Below are 14,179 nucleotides of genomic sequence, written 5' to 3'. Positions count from 1 at the left end.
AGTTCTCCATGTTCTCTGCATCAACTCCTGTATCTATGTTCCTGTGCCATTTGAGATCTTGTTCTGACTTCCTTATATTATAAACAGTGATATGAAAGTGTAAGCCAAATAAACCCTTTCCTCCTGAACTTGCTTTTATGTCATGGTGTTTTCTCACAATAATAGAAACCTACACTAAGAGAACTTGTTTTTTATTACAAAAAAGTTCAATCATATTTAATGTATGAGTATAGATAGCACAGCTTATCAATTATTGTACATTTGCAGAATATAGAGAAACAAGGAGGATCTAGTATAATTGAAAAAGGTAAAATATGAGCAAAATATATTATATAAAGATATTTAAATGAATATAAATTTATAGTCAATATTAAATTAAATATATATTATAGAAACAAAACTACACTGTAGAAAACTACTTTTCTTGAATATAGGGAATAATTTGCATATGTCACCATGTATTTCATTGTTATTTCTTTTTTTTGTTGAAGCTAGATTGACAACTCCTTCATCACACATAGAAAGAACTTCTATACAGAAAGAATTGAGTGAATCCTTAGCTCTAATCATTCCATGCACAATTTGCATTCATGGATGACAGGAAGCAGGATCTACTCAGAAATGTTTAAACAAGTATCAGGAGAAAGAACTTCTATATTGGAAGAATTGAGTGAATTCTTTGCTCTATTCATTCCATGCACAATTTGCATTCATGGATGACAGCAAGCAGGATCGACTCAGAAATGTTTAAACAACTACCAGGATTACTTTCAGTAGAATATGGAATCCACATATGTCAGGAGTTATGCACTTGTATTCACTTTTCATTCCTCTAGGGAAATGTTCGCTAATTCGTGTGCCCTATCTACATACCTGTGTTGAAGACACAATCTCCTGGAAAATGCACAAATGAGGATACTTCCTCATTCTTGAGGCCACTCATCCACAGGTGTCTCTAGTGGTCTTTTAGCTTCCAAGAGTCAATTCATATCAACCTCCTCATTATTCCATGACGGTTTGATTTTTCAATTTTTCTGTATTGCCTGTCCTAGTCAGTAACGGCTGCAATATAACATTAGAATCACCTGAGAGCTTAACTAACAAACATTCTATAGAGTTCTACATACTGGGAAGTCCAAAAGCATGACAGTGGTGCTGGGAATTTGTGTTTGCAGAAGGCCTCCTTCCTGTTCCATAGAGTAGGAAGTATGGAGACATTCTCGTTTTTTCTGTATTCTGTCAATCATATTTTATTTTATTTTATTTTTTTCAAAGTTTATTAAATTATAAAAGTTTCCATTTCTGCCCCTCCTCCCAACACCCTCCCATTTCCCCAACTCCCGCTCCTCCTCCCTCTCCATCCCTAAGAGCAGTCAGGGTTTCCTGCCCTGTGGGAAGTTCAAGTTCTTTCCCCCTCCCTCCAGGTCCAGGAAGGTGAGTATCCAAACAGACTGGATCCCAAAAATCCAGTATATGCAGAGGAAACAAGTCCCAGTGTCATTGTCAATGGCTTTTCAGAAAGACTCCGGGCCAGCCACATTCAGAGAATCCGGCCACATTCAGAGAATCTGTTTGGATCATGTGCTTGTTCAGTCCCAGTCCAACTGGCCTTGGTGAACTCTCATTAGATCAGTCCCCTTGTATCAGTGGGTGATCGCACCCCTCGCGGTCCTGATTTCCTTTTTGATGTTCTTCCTCCTTCTGCTCCTCATTTGGACCTTGGGGGGCTCAGATGCCCTATCATACCACAAAAGCATTTGTTCACCTATGTTCATAGCAGCACTATTTGTAATAGCCAGAACCTGGAAACAACCTAGGTGCCCCTCAACAGAAGAATGGTTAAAGATGGTGTGGAACATACACACATTAGAGTTTTACTCAACGGTAAAAAACAATGACATTTTGAATTTTGCATGCAAATGGATGGAAATAGAAAATGCTTTACTGAGTGAGGTAAGCCAGACCCAAAAAGAGGAATATGTTATGTATTCACTCATAAGAGGATTCTAGCCATAATTAAAGGTCTTTGAGCCTATTATTCATGATCCTAGAGAAGCTAAATAAGAAGGTGAACCTGAAGAAAATCATGTAGTTATCCTCCTGGAGATTGGAAATAGACAAGAGTGCCAGAACCTTCATCTGGCGATGATGGAGATAGAGACAGAGACCCACATTGGAAGACTGGACTTAACTCCCTAGGTCCAAACGAGAAGCAGAGCGAAAGAGAACTTGAGCAAAGAAGGCAAGACCAGAGGGAACCTTCATCCGACGATGGATGGCGATACAGACGGAGACCCACATTGGAGACATTCTCTTGACCCATTTTCTAACACTAGTACCATTCATGCTGATTCTACTGTGGTGGCCTCATCTAACCTTAAAAACTTAAGGTCAAACTGAGGCTTGTGGTGTAAGGCTCTAACTCCTGACACTCGGGAGGCTGAGACAAAGGGAACACAAGTTCAGAACCTGACTTAGATACACAGGCCTGCTGACAAACTTTATGAACTCTGTATTAAAATTTCTTTAAAAAATGAAAAGGATGATGGGTGTGTCATTCAATACCTGTATGAATGGACTCTTTTGTTTCTATTATTGTTAGTAAAATAGTTTTCATTAGTGTAGAATTGAGTGATGTCTGTTCGTCTACTGCTGTGTCACATATTTTAACTGAAAGTAACATGGACACAGTCATACTTGTGTGTAAAACTTAGAGTTGATTTGGTATCTCCAGCATGAAATTCTAAGGCTAGAATTTTGAATATATCAATATAAAGGACTCAGATTGTTTATCATCCTTTAACGAATTTTTCAATAAATTGAGAGGAAGTCAACTGTATTCAAAAGTATACTTTTACTTTAATAAGGATTTGTTGCTAATTAAATATTTATTTATTTATCTATTTATTCTTTTGTGGGACCATGACACTTCGCCCAGTATTTAAATGACTGCTGATCAGCACCCACACTGTGTGTTCTACATGGTTGACAGGATCAAGAAATGTTTTGGGTTTTTCTTTGTTGTAGTTTTTGTTAAAAATCTAGTCACTAAAATTAAGAAGACTTAATAGAATGATAATGATGGCTTCAGATAAATATGCGAGACTCTGACTGGGGAGTTTAATCAAAGCTAGAAAAAGCATAGTGCTTGTGGTAAATGGTGTCAAGACTCTGGCTCTTTGAAACTCTTAGTGGCAATCCTAAATTCTCTAGTCAAATTGGTTCCTTTCAAAAGACCTATGTTTACAAGGATGAAATAGACCGAGTTGAGAAACAATTGACTGTCCCGATCATAAACATTATACTTGTTCCCATGGTGAGATTTTGATGATTTGGGAAGTTTCACAGAACTTTTTTATCTATGCACACAAGTATAGATATGATTATCTGGACTTAAATCATGGACAGAAATTTATTCACAGTACACCAACAAGGAAATACAGATTTGCAAAGATCTGATGGTACATGTTTATAATCCTAGGACTTGGAGCACAGAGAGAAGCCATGAGTCAAATGCTTGTATTAAAGACACACTGGGACCCTGCCTCAAGATTTTAAAAAATGAATTAAAAAACAGTGGTTTAATACATGTAAAAACTGTTTTTACGCCTATGTTATATGTTTATATTTAGTAATTAAACTGAAATGTAATTTGGGAAGATGGATTTATGAAGGTTTTGTATTCACTAAATTGGCTCTTTCTCCTTTTTCTAAATCTGTACAGTATGAATTAGATTGTTTTATAATGATTGCGAATCACACAGATAGTATCAAGGATAGCATAGTAGAAGTAATAATAATGATAGTGACTGCAAAGAAGTGAATGTTGTCCATTCATTTAAGGAAACAAAGGTCTGAAAGGAAAGGGAGAATCAAAATATCTAAACCTGGGACCCCGAAGCCCTCACAAACTGGCTCAATGATATTAATTTGATCTTAGATCTCACACTTTCATCTTAATAAAATTGGTTTACCCCGTATCATTTGAATGCACTTGAAAGTGTCTTGGTCTCAAAAATAACAAATTTTATTACCTGGTGTCACTTTCCATCTCTCTATGCTTTCTGCAGTTTTTGTTTTCTGCGTATTGTCTGTCCTTTGAAGGCCAAGGGTTCTATGAAACCTACCAAGTAGAGACTTTTAACCTAGCTTAAACAAGTCAAAGGTAATTGATTGAACTCAAAATAGTTATGAGACTCTAAGACAGTTTGATAAACTATCTGAAAGCCAGATTGAGTAGGAGAACTCTGTCTTTCATTAACATATACTAGCTAGTTATTCCCCTCTTCTTTAGGTTGACTCATGCAGAGATACAATTGTGAACTGACTCAATCCAACAAATCCTAAGGGACCTTTATTTTATTTTATTGGGGGATTTCATATTATCATGCTACCATTCAATAAAACACTATAAGATATCTCCATTCTGTAACATAATATTCCATTAGACACTTGGGGAGTGCTCAGAGGGAGACAATGTTTGCAACTTACTCTTCAAAGGAGTATATATGTGAGAAATAAGTTAATCTCTCACCTGAAATTGAAAGGGAGGACTCCCTCAGAGGTTGTATGACCTTGAGTGATTAAACTAACTTCTTAGAATGTTTCTTTCCTCAAAACTTTGAGGCATCCCATTCCCCCAAGCTCTCCCCAATCCTCCCCTTCTCCCTTCTCCCTCCACATCTCCCCTTACACCCACCCCAACCCCACCCCCAGGCACTCAACTTTTGCTTGGCAATCTTGTCTACTTCCAATATCCAAGAGGATAACTATATGATTTTCTTTGGGTTCACCTTCTTATTTAACTTCTCTAGAATCATGAATTATAGGCTCAATGTCCTTTATTTATTGCTAGAATCCACTTATGAGTGAGTACATACCATATTCATCTTTTTAGGTCTGGGTTATCACACTCAGTAAAGTGTTTTCTATTTCCATCCATTTGCATGCAAAATTCAAGATGTCATTGTTTTTTACCTCTGAGCAAAACTCTAAAGTGTATATGTGCCACACCCTCTTTATCCATTCTTCTATTGTAGGGCACCTAGGTTGTTTCCAAGTTCTGACTATTACAAATAGTGCTGCTATGAACATAGTTGAACAAATGCTTTTGTAGTATGATTGGGCATCTCTTGGGTATATTCCCAAGAGTGGAATTGCTACGTCCTGAGGTAGGTTGACTCCCAGTTTCATAACAAACTGCCACACTGATTTCCAAAGTGGCTGAATAAGTTTGCATTCCCACAAACAATGGAAGAGTGTTTCCCTTACTCCACATCCTCTCCAGCATAGACTATCATTGGTGTTTTTGACTTTAGCTATTCTGACAGGTATCTCAATATGGGAGCAGGGGAGTAGGTATCTTAATTAAGGGAGCCATTTTAGGGTTGACAAGATACTTGACTCTAGAGGGGTTCCCAGGTCCAGGGAGATGCCCCAGCTTGTTCCTTGGACAGCAGAGGAGAGGGTGCCTGAACTGGCCTTGTCCCATAGCCACACTGATGAATATCTTGCATATCTCCATAGAACCTTCATCTGGTGATGGATGGAGATAGAGAAAGAGACCCACATTGGAGCACTGGACTTAGCTCCCAAGGTCCAAATGAGGAGCAGAAGAAGGGAAAACATGAGCAAGGAAGTCAGGACCGCGAGGGGTGCGTCCACCCACTGAGACACTGGGACTGATCTAATGGGAGCTCACCAAGGCCAGCTGGACTGGGACTGATGGAGCATGTGATCAAACCAGACTCTCTGAATGTGGCTGCCAATGAGGGCTGACTGAGAAGCCAAAGACAATGGCACTGGGTTTTGATTCTACAGCTTGGACTGGCTTTGTGGGAGCCTTGTTTGTTTGGATGCTCACCTTCCTAGACCTGGATGAAGGGGGGGAGGACTTGGACTTCCCACGGTGCAGGGAACCTTGACTGCTCTTAGGAGTGGAGAGGAAGGGTGAGGGGTGTGGGGGAAGTGGGAGCGAAATAGGAGGTGGTAGAAATTTTTAATAAATAAATAAAAAAGTCTTTGAGGCAATGCTGTTACTGGCTTCTTGGAGTTATAAAAACATATGACATAGACGCTGTTAACTTTCATCCTATTTGTTGATAGATTCTGCCAAATTTTCACAGGAATGGCTTTCTAAATTGTAACTATCAACACTTGTTTTAGGGATTTATCTGGCTACTGAACCTGTTCCAACTAAGCATTTGCTATGGTACAAGTCCCTACCTTCAAAGCAGGATTTATTTGCAGCTATTAAGAGCTTGTAATTGATGTCTAAATTTCTTCTTCCTTAGGCAGGAAAGCTTTCATGGTCATATTGGTATCATACTCTATCATTCCCTAGAGGTCAGACTCATGTTTGTGTCTGATACCAGGCTTTTTCTGCCTTTTATTATTTACCAATCCTCACGGTTTTCTCTCCTAGTATTGTCAGCAAATCAAACTATTTTCAATCAAATCCTCATTTCAGATCCTCCTTTGTAGGAAGATAAAACAGAGACAAACAAGGCCTGTCATAAAAATTCACATAACAACTGTTGATTGCATTCTATGATGACTGCTGGTAGAAACAAAGAGTATTAGTAATTTACTGTGGGAGTCCCCTCTGTGATTAGTGTTAATGAATAAAGAAACTGCCTTGGCCTGTTTATAGGGCAGAACTTAGGTAGGCAGGGAGGACTGGATTGAATGCTGGGAGAAAGAAGGACTGAGTCAGGGGATGTCATGGAGCCGCCATCACCAGAAACAGACTTACTGAAACTTTGCTTGTAGGCCACGACCTCATGGTGATACACAGATTACTAGAAATGGGTTAAACTAAGATAAAAGAGTTATCCAATAAGAACTTAGAGCTAATGCGCCAAGCAGTAATTTCATTAATACAGATTTTGTGTGATTATTTCGGGGCTAAACTACCCGGGCAGCCGGAACAAACAAGCAGGCCATCCACCAACAATTTACAGTGTGTGCTTTGGCATTATTCAATATCATACTGAAAAGAATACAAGTCAGGGAGCCTAAAATATCTTACAGGAAGGATGTAGTAAGGAATAGTATTTGTGATATGGCATTATAGTCAATGATAGTACCCAAACTTCCCTAAGGTCAAGTGTAAAGACATTCTTGTCACATGGAAAGAAAAATTCACTTGTCAAGGTCACACAGGACTAGCTGCTTCCTTTGTATTATTAGCCCCAGTTAGTTTCAGCCTTCTATGCATTCTGCATTTTAGGCCTATTTAATGACTCAACTGAATGAATGATGTGTGATTTCTCTCACAAGAGCCCCCCCCCCCCTACAGTTTGAACTTGAAATGCTGTACCACCATCAAAGACTGATGTACTAAAGGCCTGATCCCCAGCTGGTACATATTATTTAATCAAGGTAATTATTACTTCATTAGTGGATTGATTTTTTGACTTATGCTCAATATGTTAGCATTATTGAAAAAAGAAAGTAGGTGGTGAAACCTACTTTAGAGAGAAAAAAAATGGTTACAGAGGGTATACCCTGCAAGGTTATACCTGGTCCCTGTACTGTTCTTCCCTCTCTGTATTTACTGGGTATTCTACGAGGGACAGATTCCTCCATGATGGTTTCCTCTTGTCTGAAGCCTATAGGCATTGGGGGCACCAGCCACAGAAAGTGGACCCTTAAGCTCCTGAGTTATTTCTTCAGGTATTTGCTAAAGTAACATATCACTGACTAATTCAACATATACATCATTGCTAACTGACATGAGTCAATATATTTTCATTCATACATGTAAAAAACTGTGCTTATGACATTAAGCAAGCACAGCTTGGTAATGTTTAAAAGTTTTCAACATCAGTTTCCAACATACCTACCTGTTGAGTGAGTTTTCATGTCTTCCACTATAAAACATCTGAAGGATTAATGATACAAAAAGTACATTTATTTACTCGAATCTATGACTAGAAAGTACTTGCTAAGATACATTTAACGTTTTGTTCTTAAATTATCTTGAAACAGTTAGAAAGCTGACTTAAATTCTGGTAAAATTGTAAACCCAGAGTGACCGATCTTTAATCACAAACAAATTCAGTAACTTTTAACCCCTGTGATCCTCTGCTTCTTCCAAAATGAGTACACCTCCCATATTCTTTCATTGTACTGTATGCCACAACTGAAGATACATCCGCTGCCAGGTCATTTAATTGTGGTCATTAGATTGTGTGTTAATGTTCTACATTACATAAGAAAGAAGGGGGCATTGTAGTGCCTTGCATGGTGTTGCTGTGGGAGTCTGGGACAGTGGCTGCTATTAGAGTTTAAAATTGCAGAATGGAATACAGTTTAACCGTTCTCCACCTGCTGTTTTTCTTATAGCAGCCCTGCTTTATTAACGTGATTTCAAAAACAATTCTCTGCTCCCAGCGAAGTGTCTGCTCTGATAGCTACTTTCCTCGTAAAACAAATGCAGTTAGGGGAAATGTTTTGCACATAGAAAACTTATTTTCAATACCTATGCAGTCCACAGAACTGTGTAATACTGAATGAAAACCAGGATTATATGAATTTCCACTTTTCACTTCTGAACCGGGTAAAATGCTGTTACAGATTTAGGAGACCTGATTTTACAGTCTGTAAAATAAGAATGTCATTAAATTTTATGAGTGTTGAGTTAGAAAAAATGAATGCTAAATGCTTTTTAATTTTAAGTACTAATAAGTAGGTTGTCAATTCTTTGACCCAAGTGTGTGATTTTTCTAAGTATTTATCAACTGACAGGCTTGCTTCACAACATGAGTGGCAATATCTACCCAACTCTTAGAGAAAACAAAAATTACATGAGAAAGGGCATCGAATATCCTTCTTACCTCCGCTTAGAAATATGCCTGGGACTGAGTAGATAGCTAATAAGATGTTTCATGGATTAATGACTTTGTTCAACCAGGTGATGGTTTATTTAGCAAACTAATTCTATGCCAAAGCACATGGGTACAATTTAAAGTTATTTTATATTTTAGCCAATATCACCATAAGCAATGGAAATACACAGTATTTTTATTACCTAGAGAAAAAAAACTAACACCACAGTAATATTTTGATCAATTTTAAACTGTGGAGTTTGCACTACTATATCCAGGCTGGTATAGTGATATTTTATTTATTTTTCATATCACCATGGTTTTATTTTTTCTTTTTTTGATTGTTTTCTTTTCTTTTTTTATTAATAATTTATAAAAATTTCCACTTTCTCCCCTCCTCTCAATACCCTCGCACTCCCCCCACTCCCTCTCCTCCTCCCTCTCAAGTCCTAAGAGCAGTCAGAGTTTCCTGCCCTGTGGGAAGTTCAAATTCCTTCCCCCTCCCTCCAGGTCTAGGAAGGTGAGCATCCAATCAGGATGACAAGGATCCCAAAAAGTCAGTACATGTAGAAAAAGCAGTCCCAGTGTCATTATCAATGGCTTCTCAGACAGCCCCTATGTCAGTCACATTCAGAGAATCCAGTTTGATCACATGCTCATTCAGTCCCAGTCCAGCTGGCCTTGGTGAGCTCTCATTAGATCAGTCCCCTTGTATCAGTGGGTGAACGCACCCTTCGCAATCCTGACTTCCTTGTTCATGTTCTCCCTCCTTCTGCTCCTCATTTGGACTTTGGGCGCTCAGTCCAGTGCTTCAATGTGGGTCTCTCTGTCTCAATCTCCATCTATCATCGGAGGAAGGTTCCCTCTGATCCTGACTTCCTTGCTCATGTTCTCCCTCCTTCTGCTTCTCATTTGGACCTAGGGAGTTAAGTCCTGTGTTCCAATGTGGGTCACTGTCTCTGTCCCCATCCATCGCCAGATGAAGGTTCTATGGTGATATGCAAAATATTCATCAGTATGGTTATGGGCCAAGGCCGGTTCAGGCACGCTCTCTTCTGTCCAGAGAACAATCTGGGTATCTCTCCTTGGACCTGGGATCCCCTTTATAATCAAGTCTCTTGTAAACCCTAAAATGCCTCCCTTAGTTGAGATATATACTTCCCTGATCGATCCCATATCCATCCTTCCTCCCTCCCCCACATCCCAATCCCCCGAGCTTTCCCCATTCCTCCCCTACTCCCTTCTCTCTAACCCTCTCCCCTTCCAATAACCCCCACACACCCCATGAACCCGAGGTTGCCTGGCACTCTTGTCTACTTCCAATATCCAAAAGGATAACTATATGATTTTCTTCAGGTTCACCTTCTTATTTAGCTTCTCTAGGATCACGAATAATAGGCTCAAAGACCTTTAACTATGGCTAGAATCCACTTATGACTGAGTACATACCATGTTCCTCTTTTCGGGTCTGGCTTACCTCACTCAGTAAAGCGTTTTCTATTTCCATCCATTTGCATGCAAAATTCAAGATGTCATTGTTTTTTACCGCTGAGTAAAACTCTAATGTGTATATGTTCCACACCTTCTTTAACCATTCTTCTATTGAGGGGCACCTAGGTTGTTTCCAGGATCTGACTAATACAAATAGTGCTGCTATGAACATAGTTGAACAAATGCTTTTGTAGTATGTTAGGCCATCTCTTGGGTACATTCCCAAGAGTGGAATTGCCTGGTCCTGAGGGAGGCTGACTCCCAGTTTCCTGAGAAACCGCCACACTGATTTCCACAGTGGCTGTATAAGTTTGCATTCCCACCAACAATGGAAGAGTGTTCCCCTTACTCCACATCCTCTCTAGCATAGGCTATCATTGGTGTTTTTGAGTTTAGTTATTCTGACAGGAGTAAGATGGTATCTCAAAGTTGTTTTGATTTGCATTTCCCTGATCACCAAGGAGTTTGAGCATGACCTTAAGTGTCTTTTGGTCATTTGACATTCTTCTGTTGAGAATTCTTTGTTCAGTTCAGTACCCCATTTTTAATTGGGTTAATTAGAGTTTTAGTGTCTAGTTTCTTGAGTTCTTTGTATATTTTGGAGATCAGACCTCTGTCTGATGAGGGGTTGGTGAAGATCTTCTCCGAGTCGGAAGGTGCCTTTTTGTCTTAATGACACCACTGCCTGGCTCTAGTGTCTTTGTTTTACCTTCTGGTCTTTAGGCAAGCTTTATTTCTCTTTTGCAAAAATTAATTAAACCAAATAAAATAATACAGATAAATACACACTCAATGAAAATAATAGTTTCTCATAACACAGACGACATGAAAACACAAAATTACAACAATCCCATATTAAATAAGCACTAAGTGAGCTACAATGGTATTTACATAACTCACATGTAAATAGCAAACAGAAGCAACTGCAATACAAGAAAATGTTTGGCCAGCATGCTTAAACACAGCTTTGGTTTGAGACTCAGAATTCTTTATTTTGTAGAATCCCTATTGAAAGTGTGTTCTCGTCTTAGTAAAGTGTTTCTTCTAAAGATAACACACTTATAAATATTTTGTATTTTTTCTTTTATCATTCCCAGATTGTTTTTATAGCAAAAAATCTCACTTCAACAAAAAATCAGCTGCTTTCTTAATATAGAATGGAAACAGACCATTATAAAAGTGGGTTCTGACACATTAATGTCAACTTTTCCCATTTTCAGTTGTGAAACACTGACTCAAAGTCAGTCACGGAATATGGAAAATGTAGGGATGAAAAATATGATTTTGACTTAAACCCATGTCTTTAAACTAGTGATGTAGATGTCTTTACTTATATAGTTTTCTACTTATTTTTCTGCAACTGGATTTTCAGTGTGCAGTTGAGACATCCATCATCTTCACAGGCTTGCACAGGTCTGTCCAGATCATAGATACTGAAAACTGCCAAGGAAAAATGAAGTTAATTTTAAGTTGAAACATGCAATTCTAACAAAATGAAGGCTTTTTAAAGAAATCATCAATATTTTCCCAGGCTATGCATTTCTTCCTGCCCTCATGTCTCTCCTCTACTGCATGTTTTATGAATATTTTAAAGCAGTAGATCAAATTAACATATCCCTTCACTGATGTTCAGTGGACTAGTCATTCTTTAGTATTACATCATTTTTGAATATTAAAAACTGCCAATGGCCAAGTTTGACTGAAAGGCATTAATTTCCCAAAGGAAAACAGAGACCCTGAGAGAGAAATGTCTTTTTATGTCATAATTTACATCTTTGAGATTTTTGTGAGTGATACAATAAAGAAAAAGATGATGATGTTAATAGCAATATTATGGACACAAGAGTGAAGTTGAAGAATATAAATTTAAATTACATACAATAATTTCCCCACTCACTTATCAAAAGTCTTCCTAATATGTCACATGTATCAAAATAAAAAAGAAAAGAACATATTGCTAGATCACCTTCGTGTCTTTGTTATTGATAATTCAAGAATTATTGTAAGAAAGTAAGTTATTGAGTGCTTGTTCATAATTAATTCTCAAATTCTATCAAATATTTTAAATACATGCACATAGACATATGCATATTGGAAACAAGAGTTCAAATGAGATATGTTCATGTATTTCTAAAGCAATACAATTCTTTCTTTCTTTCTTTCTTTCTTTCTTTCTTTATAAAATTTACACTTTCTCCTCTCCTCCCAATACCCTCCCACTCCCCCAAATCCCTCTCCCCCTCACTCTCCAGTCCTAAAAGCAGTCAGGGTTTCCTGCAGTGTGGGAAGTCTTGTCTCCATACTACTTTATTATTATTATACACAGCAATAATAAGATATCTATTGTAGCTATCACTATCATCTTTTTATAACCTAAAAATCCCTGGTAAAATGAGTCTTGTTTATAAACTGATGTAGAAAAGTTCATCCCACTGAGCATGACACAATCCTTAGCCAGCAGCTGGTCCTGAGTTTCATTAGAAAGCCACCTACCCATAAACCTCTGAGCCTGTGAGAAAGTCAAAGGGGAATCCTCCATGTTTTCTGCTTTAAATTTGTTGAGTTTTTGTCCTGACTTCCCTCAATGATGGATTGGGAGCTGGAAACCTCAGTCAAATAAAACCTGTCTTCCCCAAATTTCTTTAAGTCAGAAAGTTTTATCACAGATTCCAAATGAAAACAGAAGAGTTTCTTTTAAATATTAAAATTAGTTATGTTATTTGTTCTATAACACTGTTTAAAAATAAAACAAATATATGCATCATTCTGATTTGATCAGTGCCCCCAACTCTCTTGCTTCTCTTGAATTGCTGGTGATTAAATACAGGACTCATGTATGTTAGGCAAGCACCTTACCGTTAAGTTGGATCTCTAGCCCTTGATATAGTTCCCTTTCCCATAAGTGACTTTTGATAACCGAAATTTTAAACACAGATCCTGCATTGAATAAATTATTGTATCCTCCTTAATCCGATCTAATTCCTTTATCTGGGACATTTATTTAAGTTTATAATTTTATAAGTTTCTGATTTATTAACTAAGCAAAGATTGACCGTCAATTTGCATTTGCTTGAATTTTCCTTGAAATTATTCTGGTAAGTGGTTTTGGAGGTAATACCCCAAATGTGTTGCATCTTCCTCTAGTAAGAACAATTTTCACAAAACAGGCTATATATAATACATACACACACATATATATCATTATTCCTCATTGGATAATCATCATACCAATTCTGAAAGCCACGATGCAAAACTTTCTATGTATTTTCTCCTTCTCTGAATAGTAGTTTATCTTACACAATCCTCCTACAGGAATAAGCTTGTCTTAGCTGTACGTAAGGAATATAATGCTCTTATATGGTATGACTTGAGTTCACATCGCTCATTAGCACAGGCTCATACTTCAAATATCTGTCTTTAAGGCCATTGCTCAGATTTCCAAAGTTCCTCAGAATACTTAAAAAATTCACAACTAGAGGGTATCCTAGAGAGACTCATGTGAACTCAACATTTTCTTTTATTTCCATCCATAAGGCACTAATTACATATGTCACTTTAGAGTTTCACATATAAGATTCATGACGAAGCTTCCTCAGAAACCTACCACCAGTGCTTGGCCACCTACCTTCGTTCCCTGCCCATTTCTGGGATAATCCTGGCTCTTCACAGCCATGAGGGAAATGAAGCTGCTCTCTTCTCTAATTGGAGAGGTACGCCACCTCTCAGGGTTGAGGATTCTTGGTGTGCCTCCAAAATAAACCTGGATGCTGAATAATGATTTGGTTCTGCAAAAGCCAGTCAGTACCTTGGAACCCTGCTGAGTTACTGCCATCAAAACGGGGGAAAAAATCAAATTT

Source organism: Myodes glareolus, chromosome 8 (genome assembly GCF_982192425.1).
Source record: "Myodes glareolus chromosome 8, mMyoGla1.1, whole genome shotgun sequence".
Classification (NCBI taxonomy): Eukaryota; Metazoa; Chordata; class Mammalia; order Rodentia; family Cricetidae; genus Myodes; species Myodes glareolus.
The sequence above is the reverse complement of the archived record's forward strand: the minus strand, read 5'-3'. Positions refer to the sequence as shown.